The following is a 13,070-nucleotide window of genomic DNA, read 5'->3' as shown; positions in this document are numbered from 1 at the left end:
GGAGGTTTTGCTTCTGTGTTCTGTGTTAATTGTGTGGGCATGCCATGGAATGCTCAAAAATCAGCTTTTATCTCGCCAAGAAAATCAAACGCTGATCATCATTGCGTTGCCTGGAAGGGCAAGAAGGCCCTGTTTATTTTCTTTTGGAAATAGAGGTCAGGTGAAATTTAAACACAGATGATAATTCAGGATAACTTCTTAGAAGAAACTCTGAGACGATTTTCAGGTCCTGGTGGGAGTTTGGATTCTGTTCTGTTAGAGTTCGGGTTCTGAATTCCTGGTTCGGATTGTAAAATTTCCATTTTGTTTAATCTTAATAACCTGGTGCCTTAATAACAGTTTTAAAAGTCTGGCCTCCAAGAAACGCACTGGGCGTCAATCGTTATAATTAAATTATTTGGGATAATATTTACAAATTAAATATGCTTAAACACACATTTAAAAATTAATTTCGGGGGGGGGGGCAGGGAGGTTGGTGCAAATCATGCTAAAACCCTTAATCATTAGTTATCTTAAAGTCCCATAAATATACTGTAAATATGACCCTTAGCATAGTAGACACACCACAGTAAAGTTGTGATTCTATTTACATAGTGGGATCCACTGTACTGTTGCTATGGCCAAGGATCCAGGAAACCATCTGCTGTGTGATGGGCAAGACTGGTTAGGTATTATAAAATTCTTCACAATTCAATTTTTTGTATTATGAGATTAAAGAAACTCTGCTTAGGATGTATTCAGTTAAAAACACTTGAATAATAGTAATAGAGTAATTATAAATAAAAGAAAAGCATGTCTTTATTTCCCTTTATAAAAATAGCTTTTTTTTTTTTTTTGGCTCACTCAAGTATTGTAATACAGCAGGTTGAAGAATGATACTGCAGTTCAACTTAGCTGACAAGCTCCCAGTTGCTATCAAACCCCACTGAGGAATTAAAGGTTTCTGCCGAGATCTGATTTATTTGAAGTATTCTTAAGTATTTTTTTGTTTTTTTGTTTGTGCTTATTCATCATGCCGAGCAGCCCGACCATTGTTCATACTTTAGCAAGAATATGTAAATACAATCTCTGGGTGTCTAAGGAACTGCTTATCCAGTTGTGATGTAGACAGCTTGTTTAAAATCTGCTCTGCTTTTAAGGGCAGGTTAGACATAAAAGCTGCAGTCTTCAGGGGAATTATTGTAGAAGGTGGTCCCTGAGGATCAGCACTGGGAAGCACTGCTATCGTGGATCCATCTAATAGAACACAAACATGCCTCAGTGAAGTGTCACAAGAGCAAGACCCCTAATTAGCCAAGAGACAAAAGTCACACATCCGTGATAGATTTACCCATGACAGTTCTCAGTTGTACGATTTAGTGCGTGTGCGTTCTTGCTTAGCACTCATGTCAATTTCCATGAAAAAATGCATGTACAAATTGGGTGCTTCATTCCAGATCTGTTTGTTTGTGTTTGTCAAGGATTGCAACACATTTGGGGAAAATGTGAAATCTTTCAATGCATGCCTTTTGCCAGGAGAGGTAGTCACTGTGTGTGTGTGTGTCTCTCTCTCTCTCTCTCTCTCTCTCTCTCTCTCTCTCTCTCTCTCTCTATATATATATATTAATTTGTTTTAATCATGTAAACCAGTCATTATTGTTAATGAATGAAATAACAGATTCTAGGGATGTTTTCCTGACTCATTTTATTTTCTGTTAAGGGACTACTGACTTCTGAGAAATAGGGTTTCAGATCATAAAGGAAAAAAAAAACCTGAACCGATTTAGGGCTGCAGTAGCAAAGTGGTTGAATACTTATGCAACTGAGATTAATCTGATTTTTTAACTTTATCAATGTCAAGTAGTTTGTGTAGATTCTACATGTAAAGTCTAATTTAAAAGCATAGTGGAGTATGCTCAAATGCCAACAAAATGTGAACTTTGCAGTGGGTGAATACTTCTGCAAATCACTGTGTGTGTGTATGTGTGTATATATTCCTCACATATCACACACTTTTTTCATTTGCCATTTTTGAAACTGTCGCGCAACTTCTGGTGAGTGCAAGGTATTTTTTTCATTTCTACCGAATACGAGCATTTGATTTTTGTATCGAAGATTTCCATTGCATGAGACTAGATGTTAAAACTTCAGGCTGATTTGAACTCGGCTCTCACCAAGACAAGCACCAACTAAAACGTAGCTTTACAGTAAACCAATGTGATCCATCTGCATCTCCATCCATACATTCCATCTGATAATGTAGATATCCTTCTGCCTGGTGTTGATGGCTGAAGTGTAGTGCTGGCTCCAGGGATCAGCTTATTTTGCCTCAACGCACAACTGCTGTGATGCTGGCTCTGGGGATCAACCACAGTTCGGTCTCCCCAGCGCATCAGCATAACAACCTTCTGGATTGAGCTATGTAGGGTACATCTCTGGGGTCTTCAAGTGGGCAGCTTCCATCCTCTGTGTTTTGTTGACTAGCCCACAACACCTCAAGTAGGCTCAACAGTGACTGGCGTCCCAACATCAACCCCCATACAAATACATGTAAAAAAATATGTCTTTGAATATTTGTTCCAGCACTAAAATCAACTAATTAAGACAACATCTAATTACAAATCAGCCTTTAAATACAGCTTTCTGATGCCTTGTTAGTGCATTGTGAATTATATACAGCTGTTAAAATAAGACTAATACAGTGTTAATGGGAATGATAAGAATAATCACAGTAACTTTGGTCTGACCCCAGATCTTGCATGTGGTTGCTAGGTAACTTCCTCCCCAACTACCTTCTAGTGTTTTGTCAGTTTAGAAAACATAGCTACCATCTTATTGACTGGTACAAAAACCATAAGACTTCAGCTAGAAACTGCCCCCTTGGCACATTAACTATTTGTTAGTTTTGCTGAATGATAATGCGGGGGGGAGATTTCAACATATGCCCCACAGCGTTGTGACACCATTCGAATTGCAAATAAGGATATACAATTCCACGTCAAAAACGGAAAATAGAAGCAAGACAGAAACATTACATGAACATGCACCATAGTTAGTGCTTAAAATGCTTGTTTTAGATTTGTGATTACACAATTAAGAAAACCTTAAAAGCTACCTTATCAGTTGGGCTGCATTTGACCCGAAAAGTTGGTCTTCGTCAACACTGTCAACTTGAGGGTAATCCACGCCATTAAGCAATTAGTGTTGTTATCGGTCCACTGTTTTTCATGACCCGTCCTTTAATCTTGAGATCCAAGAGATATTTTTTTATTTTTTATATAAACAGTATGGGTATTATTTCCATTCATATCATCTGGCTTTATAAGCCAGTTGATTAATTCCAGATTTATCACCTCGGCAACAAAATAAACATTAAAGCTGTGGTCCTTGAGTCACAGCCTTTAAATTCCATTTATATATATATATATATATATATATATATATATATATATATATATATATATATATATATATATATATATATATATATATATATATATGACACACACACACACACACACACATTTAATTTGGATGGCCTTATTCAATATATGGCCAGCAAGAAATGAAAACACACAAAGAATGACAACTACAGATGCATCTGCTATAGATGGCCTAAAGTTGCTTGACTTGTGTCTGGTTTATAGCCACATATATTGTCACTTATCTAGCTAATGTAGAGAACTGAATGTTAGTAGTGGCAACGAACAAGCACAATGAAAGAGCAGCTATAAAGCTGTGTTTGAGTAATTTGATATCAACAATCATAGTTAATTAACCATGTGATATAGTGCCGTGCATGAAAGTGTGACATTGGATGAAGACTGTTCTTGAGAAAACAGGTCAAACAGCAGATGCAGGGCTTGCCCAGTCATTGAACTGCTGGCAAAAACAGCTTAGGATTAAGTAACCGGATTCCTCAAGAACAAAAAATACCCCAATGACAGCAATCTTGCAGTTCACATCATAACCCAACGAAACCGAGATCAGACCTCAAGAAACCAAAGCACATTCTTCACTAAGCTGCTGGAATGTCCAAAAAAAAAAAAAAAAAAAAGTCACTCGAAGGGAGATGAGGGTGGGGAAGGGGATGACACAAATGAAACTTCGCTGAAATCCCTAAAAAGCCATTTAAAAGCAAAAATATCACATTGTCGCTACTGCACAGAATACCTCACAGCCCTTGTTCACATGAACAGAACGATGGGAATGCTAAATGCTCTTTCGCCTGCCTTTCCTGCTCACACTTTAAATTCCATTAGTGCTACAGGATTTAAAAAACCCGATTGAAGTAATGACAGATTGATGTTGTGGTGTGTGTTTGGGACCCACAGCAGGAGGTATAGAAGAGACTTATTTTTTTTACCATGGCACAGCAAAAGCAAAAACACAAATTGTATCTGTGTGGCAGTCAAAAGGTTAAGCAAGGATAGTATAAGGCAGCAGTTATGCCAATTAATCAGAAAAAATATTACGAGGAATGGGTCCCCCTCCAGCCTATGTTATTTGGGTTAGCAATTTCCCTCCAGGGGGAGGCAGGGAGCAAAACAACTTAGGGAAAGGTTGATTAAACACCATAGCTGTCAGCCCATTGCCAGTCCTGTGGATACAAACAGTAAAATACAGCAACTTCACTATATACAGAGATTTATTTTTAAGAGATTGATTTACAACAAGGACTCAAGAACAAAAGACAATTCACAACTTTTTTTTTTTTTTTTAGTCAATATCATTCATCAATTTTTAGTAACTATAAACCTGAAACATTCAAAATTTTTGCTCTTCAAGTTACCACAGGTGTAAAGTAAAAAAAAATATTTAAACTAGAAGAGATCTCGGGTGAGAGAAAATGAGGCTTGACATTTGGCTGCTCGTGATTTCTTCATTTGCCTCTTGAATAAGTTGTCAGGTTTGATGAACTTCTGCTTTTTGATCCCAACAAGCTGTAGGTTTCCTGCAGAAGAACTCTGCACAACCATCCGCCCGGGATCAGAAACATTCAAATAGATATAAAATCAGGATATCATAGTAACATACATCTGCTGCCATGAGAAAGTAAAAAGGCAAAAACCATTCATTGCCAGTGTCCACGAAAAAAGGTGAGCTACATCAGTGTTCCATTTGTTCCTATAAAAATGGAAGTATGACCTACAGATGGAGTAATGTACTTCATATCCTCATGAGAAAAAAAAAATGGTTTAAAAGAGATTCGAGTTATTGCTTAACAAGATAGGAGATTGAGTAATTAAAAAAATGGAACACGAAACGTTTTAAAACAAGAACCCCTAGTAACAACTTCTAAATGACAACTCTACAATGGCACATGCAAACATGACTTTGGTGGCTAACGGGAGTCCATAAAAGGCAGCTAGTGGTTTTGAGAGTTATCTAGCAACTGCTGAGATGTCTGAAATCCTTTTGTTAAGGTTAAATCTCAAATGATTCCAACTCCAGTCCACTTGATCAACAAACAGCCCATGTTTGTTTAAACTAGGACCTCATAGACTATTTATTTAAAATCTGCATGGATTTCCAGTAAAAATAAAAGCACTGAATGCTTCAGAAGTCTGAAATGATACTTGTGATTTATGTTTTTGGTGCACCCTGTCTTCTGCACTTTGAAAATATGCAGGACAGGAACTTCCCTGGAAGTCAGTATGTTGGGTATGCTTTAAAAGCTCCAGCAGACTGAACTGGTGGCTGCCTGGACAATACAATTAGTTCATTAGATAGCCAGCTGTGTTTGAAATAAATCAAAATCAAGCACAGAAAGTTCATAGCACAGAATTAAAAGACCACAATTTAGGAAGGAAAAAAGGTACAACTCAATAGAAATATAAGTAGGTTAGTTTTTGTTGATTGTTTGACTCCTAGAATCAGACTGGCACATTTATACAATGCTTCCAGAGGAGGAATAGGAATATCATGACCGTGTGGCTCTGGGAGTAAGAAAAAAACAACACAAATACTGGTTTTGGATTACAAACCAGTTGCAGTCTTATAATGACGGTGTAATCAGAGGTCGATAGATCGTGTTTCTACTGTGGTTTAATTTGGTACAAAAATAGAAAGACCATCAGCAAAGTCTTTACTACTGGACAGAGTCCAAGTCTCTCAGCCAACAACAAAACACATTCCAGACACAGAAGGCCAACTCAGAAGGCTTTGAATAATTTGTTAGAACAGAGAAAGAAAGGGGGCTTGGAAAAAAATCTGTTGACTTTACAGATGTTGCAGCTGACAGGTGTCTCCCGAGCTCCCCCTGCCCCCTCATCCAAAATAAAATAAAATAAAAAATACAAAAACATTTTTTTTTTATAAAATCAGGACAGATATGGCTTTGGCAGTCCTTGCAACATGATTTAACCATTAAAAACACAGGAAGAGAGGGGTTCCCAAGTGGCTCACCCAGTTAAAGTGCTGCAAAGAGGCCTAGCTTTGCTGGTGAACCCGAGGGGGGGCGTCACTTTTGCTCGGACGATCCTGGGGTGGGGGTTGGGAAACCGGCAGGGATTGCTTCTCCTCTACCCGCAACAGCGAACCCAACTGGCCAGACACGGAGCACATTCAGAGTGGATAAAAAGTAGGACTGATCTCTGTTTTCCAGGCTCGGTAGACCACCCATATCTGCTTTGTATTGCTCGGCGTAAAAGCAGTTCTGGATTTAAGCTTGTGAGATCGGAGGACGCTCACACGCCCTCAGAACGTCTGTACTGTGTTGGGACTCACTGCGGTGAGGAGAAAAAACATAATTAGACATTCCAAATTGGGGGAAAATAAATACAAATAATAAACACACACACACACACACAGCAAGGAGGTGATGGTACACAACAACAATTATGTAGCGCATTCTGCCGACAGATACATGCTTGATTATGGACAGCTCCAGGGATAGCTCTACAGTCGCTGTTGCAAAAAGATGCCTTGCAATTTGTATCTCATCCACAATCTAAACTGCACTGCACAGTAAAGTGTGACAGTAAAACTGATTCAAGACAATACCATATGAAAGCCTAACATATGTTAGTTTTCCCATACAGATGCCCCTTGGGTCTTGCATGTTTCCTCTCTGTGTTATGCAGGCCTCACGTCTGTAATCCCTTCCTTCCAATTTTCTGAAAGATTCAATAACTATCAGACTGCTTTAGGAGTGCTTCATATTACTATGCAAAAATAATTATTTTGATCCAAGTACAAATAGAAATTGGACAATGTTTCAACTAGAAAGGAATTATACAAATAAATAAATAAATAAATAAATAAATAACACATGCATCCTTTTACATTTTTAAAAACCACATGCATACTTTTACAATGACTCAAAACTCCTGGAAAATAAGAATAAAAAAAAACTAATGCTAGCGGATATTTTGTTCTGCTGAAATAAGATGTGAGCAGAGTCATACCTATATCAGACGTAAACTGAAGCCATATTACTAAAACACTATGTACACAAAAAAAAAATCACGCAAACACATATATTATATTGATAATATTCCTAATTGTTTCAATGCAAAAATAGCACCATCTACTTTGCAAGCATAATATAAGATGCTGGCATTAACCTCCTATACTGGCAAAAGGATGCATTTATGCGAGAGCACTCTGCAATTAAAGCATCTCATCAACTATATACAAATGGAGTCTGTTAATTTATTCTTCACTCATGAGCAATATTTCATGGGTTTCGCTCAGCCATGGCTTTGCCTCACTCTCTCCCCTCATCTTGCACATTCTTCAATAAATAATTTCAGCGACCTGACACGGTTATTTTCTAAACAAGCAAACCAAATGAGGGACAAACAGGATTATGAACTGCATGGATACAACTGCACCACTGAACCCTATAGGCTTAGCTCTTATCGAGACAGGTTCCTCTTTCTTTCTGCAGCGATGTCATTCCCAAGTAGGACGGCTTTCCTGACCTGGCATATTTGTTATTAATCAATGTAATTACGGAATGCATAATGCAAAGCCTAAAGCTTTTTATTTTTATTGTAACAGGGTCTGGTTAACCAGAAAACTGCTTTCTAGCACAAATATTGAAGCAATACCTGCAGGGAGAATCAAGTATACATAGAGATCTTCCTGAGAAAGTTTTTATACTTGGGCAATTCCAATGTCATGGATGTGACATTTGCACACAAAATGTAACTTTGTTACCATACACAAGGACTCTTGTAATGCATTAAAAGAAACATTACAGACTATTTAGATAAAGTGCTTTTTCAACTGTGTCCTGTTTAAATTCCATGGTTCCAATTTTTGTCATTTTTTAAGAAAGACTTGGCTGTTCCCCAAAACCATATTAATTAATACATCAGGTTTTTAACTGTACAACCCAAAGTCCAGCATTATGGATGCAATGGTCTCTGAACTGTAATAATAATAATAATAATAATAATATAATAATAATAATAATAATAATAATAATAATAATAATAAATAATTACAATCTTGTTTAAAAATAAAACTTTAAACAGACAAAATATAAATACAATTATGATTACGCTTGATTTAATTTGTATTATGTACACACTGCATTTTGCATATGGGACACAGAGACAAGATGATAAAGTTTCAGTGAAAAAAAACTGGTAATTCAGCCAGCATGACAGACAAGATTAATAAACACTGTATTATATTAACTTTTTTTTCAATATTAATTAATATAATTAAAATATGCCTCCTAATGAGGTTATTTTAATGTTGAATGTAGAAGGATGTCATTCTCTGAAAGCTTTCTGAACTGCTGATAAATTACCACATAACCTGTCAGCAACGAGACAGAAAAACTACACCGATTACAAACACGCATTTTTACCCCTTTGCTGGCTATAGAAACATCAGTGCAGACACAAACATAGTGGACACATGGTACAAGTAGTTAAAAACGCAGACAAACTTTGAATTGTTAAATAAAAACATGTAAACTGGGTAAAGAAATTATATATATATATATATATATATATATATATATATATATATATATATATATATATATATATATATATATATTGAAGTGCGTCCTGAATTGTTATAATAACGTGATGCAAAATGAAATCCAAGTGCTTGAATGAAGTGACTGAACTAACACTCTAATGTCACTTGAATTTATAGGTACGTGTATTTGGGCGATCTTAAATCAATGAAAATTATGGAACATTTAAAAGTAAACCTTGCGTGTAGTATACACATGTTTTTAGCACATTGCCGCTAACTTTGTCAATTGAACTAGCGGCACTGCATGGTCCTGGAAATTATACTCAAGCGTTAACACAAATAGAAAAATGTAAGGTTAGCAGATGGAAGAAAACACTTCAATCCCCATTAAAATGAAACATGATTTTTTTTTTTGTATAGTGATCTGTTTATATGGTCTCATGACCATGTGCTATGGTGCCCTTTAGTGATTACAATTAATATTTTCCTTGTGCATGATAAGACATGGGATTTCTTTGCAATCGCGTCCATAACGGTCAAATCCATAAACGCAAATTTGGGCACTTACTATTAAATGGTCAACATGTTTATTTCATAAAATACATTTTAAAAAGTTCGTTTTGCAGAGAAAGTTTGAAAAAATATATACTGCAGTATACAACTTTTCTAAAATGTTATGGATGTGACATTTGGTTTTATTTAAATACCACTATTTTGAATCACTGTAAAATATTTTCCTTCATCCCAAGAAAATGCAATATTAGTAACATGGTATTACATACCCAGATTCAAAATGTGACATTTACAAATGTATAACTAAAACATATATCCTACCATTGATACCTAACATGTATGGAAGTTGGATTTTTTTAATTTTCTTTTTTTTTTTTTTTTTTTTTTTTTTTACAGTAACTTTAAATGGCGTAAAGTAAAGAAAAGGCACAAACTGAACACAAATATAGCCTGCATTGATATACACGCTTTAGTAAAAATAGAGGAAGATATGTGTTTGATAAATGCAACTTTTTTTTCTTTTTCATGGCTATGGTCACTATCATGGAATTGCCCACTAGCGAGGGAGAAGGTAGTCTCCAAATACACTCGAGGAGTCACCCCTAGTTATAGCATTTTGGATAAGTGTTTTCGTCTTTAATTTTTTCTGGATGGTAAAGTATGAATTTGGTCCCTCTGTTTAAAAAACAATACAAAATCATGTATCTATTTATCGTTTAGTTTTTTTGTAACAAATTCTGTTAAAGCCGTATGGTTTACCAAGATCCCCTCCAGTAAAGTTGTAAGACAACAGAAAAAAGCAAAAACTACCATGTACCACCTCAGCCATATTACCATGTACCACCTCCTACACCAATCCCCCTCTCCCCACCTCACCCATATTACCATGTACCACCTCCTACACCAATCCCCTTCTCCCCACCTCACCCATATTACCATGTACCACCTCCTACACCAATCCCCCTCTCCCCACCTCACCCATATTACCATGTACCACCTCCTACACCAATCCCCTTCTCCCCACCTCACCCATATTACCATGTACCACCTCCTACACCAATCCTCCTCTCCCCACCTCACCGATATTACCATGTACCACCTCCTACACCAATCCCCCTCTCCCCACCTGACCCATATTACCATGTACCACCTCTTACACCAATCCCCCTCTCCCCACCTCACCCATATTACCATGTACCACCTCCTACACCAATCCCCCTCTCCCCACCTCACCCATATTACCATGTACCACCTCCTACACCAATCCCCCTTTACCATGTTACCCATATTACCATGTACCACCCATATTACACCCATATTACCATGTACCACCTCCTACACCAATCCCCCTCTCCCCACCTCATCCATATTACCATGTACCACCTCCTACACCAATCCCCCTCTCCCCACCTCACCCATATTACCATGTACCACCTCCTACACCAATCCCCCTCTCCCCACCTCACCCATATTACCATGTACCACCTCCTACACCAATCCCCCTCTCCCCACCTCACCCATATTACCATGTACCACCTCCTACACCAATCCCTCTCTCCCCACCTCACCCATATGTCATTTTTCTTCAACAAATCAAGCAAGTCATTCACAAATCCCCTGTGTATGATCTAGTTTAAACTCCAAGTTTTCATCAAAGCTCCATCTGACAAGATTAATTATTGAAACACCCCTTCTAGGAATAGGGCCAAGAAAAGTGGCTGACGTTACTGTGTCAGTGTTTCACTTTGCTGACTGAGAGTGAGCAAATGCAATGGGATAGGACCCTGTATGTACCGGGGGTGTTATAAAGTCAGTGGGTCACTTTGCAATGCTACAGTAGAATAATGTTATTATTATTATTATTATTATTATTATTATTATTATTATTATTAATAATAATAATAATAAAACAAGCAATTTAGTTGGGCAGATGGAGGCACTAGGGATGGGAATTTTAAATGTTTATACGTGTTGTGGCAGAGCAAAGCTCTGCCCTTTAAATTGGCAGGGATGGGGTTAACTTCCCCTACCTGCCTGGGTTTATTATGTTCAGGTGGCTGGGGTTGATTAGGTTGATTAACAATCAATCAGCGCCCAGCCACCTGATATAAAAGGAGGCCTCTGCTTCTCATTTGGGGGGAGGGAGCTGAGGAAGCAGGTTGGTTTTTTTTGGGTTGTTTAGAAAGTTTGAATCCAGTGAAGGCATTGCCCAGCCTGGAAACTTATTTTTGTAAGTTTTGCTTTTTATCTTTTTTTTTTTTCAAAAAAAAAAAATCCCAAAAATTCCACAAAACAAAACAAAAACACTGCTCTGAGCCTCTAGGTGGCGCTATCCCACTTCTGACACCAAATGTGGCAGGCTGGCGAGTGGAAAGAGGCCCAGAGACAGACTGCAGTTCAAAAAAATAACTATTTTATTATAAATAAACACAAAAATGAAAGGGCACAAGGGCCAAAACAAAGCAATTTAAACACAAAAAAGATAAAAAGCAAAACTTACAAAAATAACAGTTTCCAGGCTGGGCAATGCCTTCACTGGATTCAAACTCTCTAAACAACCCAAAAAAACCAACCTGCTTCCTCAGCTTCCTCCCCCCAAATGAGAAGCAGAGGCCTCCTTTTATATCAGGTGGCTGGGCGCTGATTGATCGTTAATCAACCTAATCAACTAATCAACCCCAGCCACCTGAACATAATAAACCCAGACAGGTAGGGGAAGTTAACCCCATCCCTGCCAATTTAAAGGGCAGAGCTTTGCTCTGCCACACGTGTAAACTCTAAAGAAGTGGTTAAATGTTTAGTAACGTGCAAGACGTATAATCGGTCACATGACAAATGTCACCAAACACATATATTTTGTATGCATTAATTTCAGTAATTTATATCCACTTATCCGAGTGCTCTAGTGCCACAGTAAGGGTGGATATTATAAAAAGTGGTTTGGCAATTACCTCCAAGTAGCTTTTCTAATTGGTGCAACAGAAAGATTGAGACTGGGGTGGTGTGTGTGTGTGTTCATACCTGTAGTAGGCGTGGTAGGGTATCAATTCCACAGTGGGGTAATAAGCGTTTTTTCTGAGTTTGTTCTATATTTAAAATGGCATCTCTAAACAAAGGAAGCCACATTTGGAACTATTTTGAGGAACCGAACAAGAAAACCGTAGTATGTAATTAACTATGCCAAACAAAATTGCCATACCACAAACACACAAGTTCAATGCTTCACCATTTGAAATGAAAACATTCAGAATTACTGCGGATGGTGCAGTGTGGTCCAGTAGTTAAAGTCCAGCGCTTGTAACCAGAACAGCGCCGGTTCAAATCCCACCTCTAACATTGGCTCACTGTGTGACCCTGAGCAAGTCACTTAACCTCCTTGTGCTCCGTTCTGTGGATGAGATATTAAATTAATGTCCTATTGTAAGTGACTCTGCATATAATGCATAGCTCACAGCCTACCTCTGTAAAGTGCATTGTGATGGTGGTCCACCTTGAAAGGCGCTATATAAAGATATTATTATTATATTATATTGCTACTGATGGCAATAAAAAGCAAACATTCATAACAACATTTGCTATGGCCAAAGATTTGCCATTAGATTTGGCCAAACAGGCATGATCATGTTATCCCC

Source organism: Polyodon spathula, chromosome 17, assembly GCF_017654505.1.
Source record: "Polyodon spathula isolate WHYD16114869_AA chromosome 17, ASM1765450v1, whole genome shotgun sequence".
Lineage (NCBI taxonomy): Eukaryota > Metazoa > Chordata > Actinopteri > Acipenseriformes > Polyodontidae > Polyodon > Polyodon spathula.
This window is presented reverse-complemented; position numbering follows the sequence as displayed.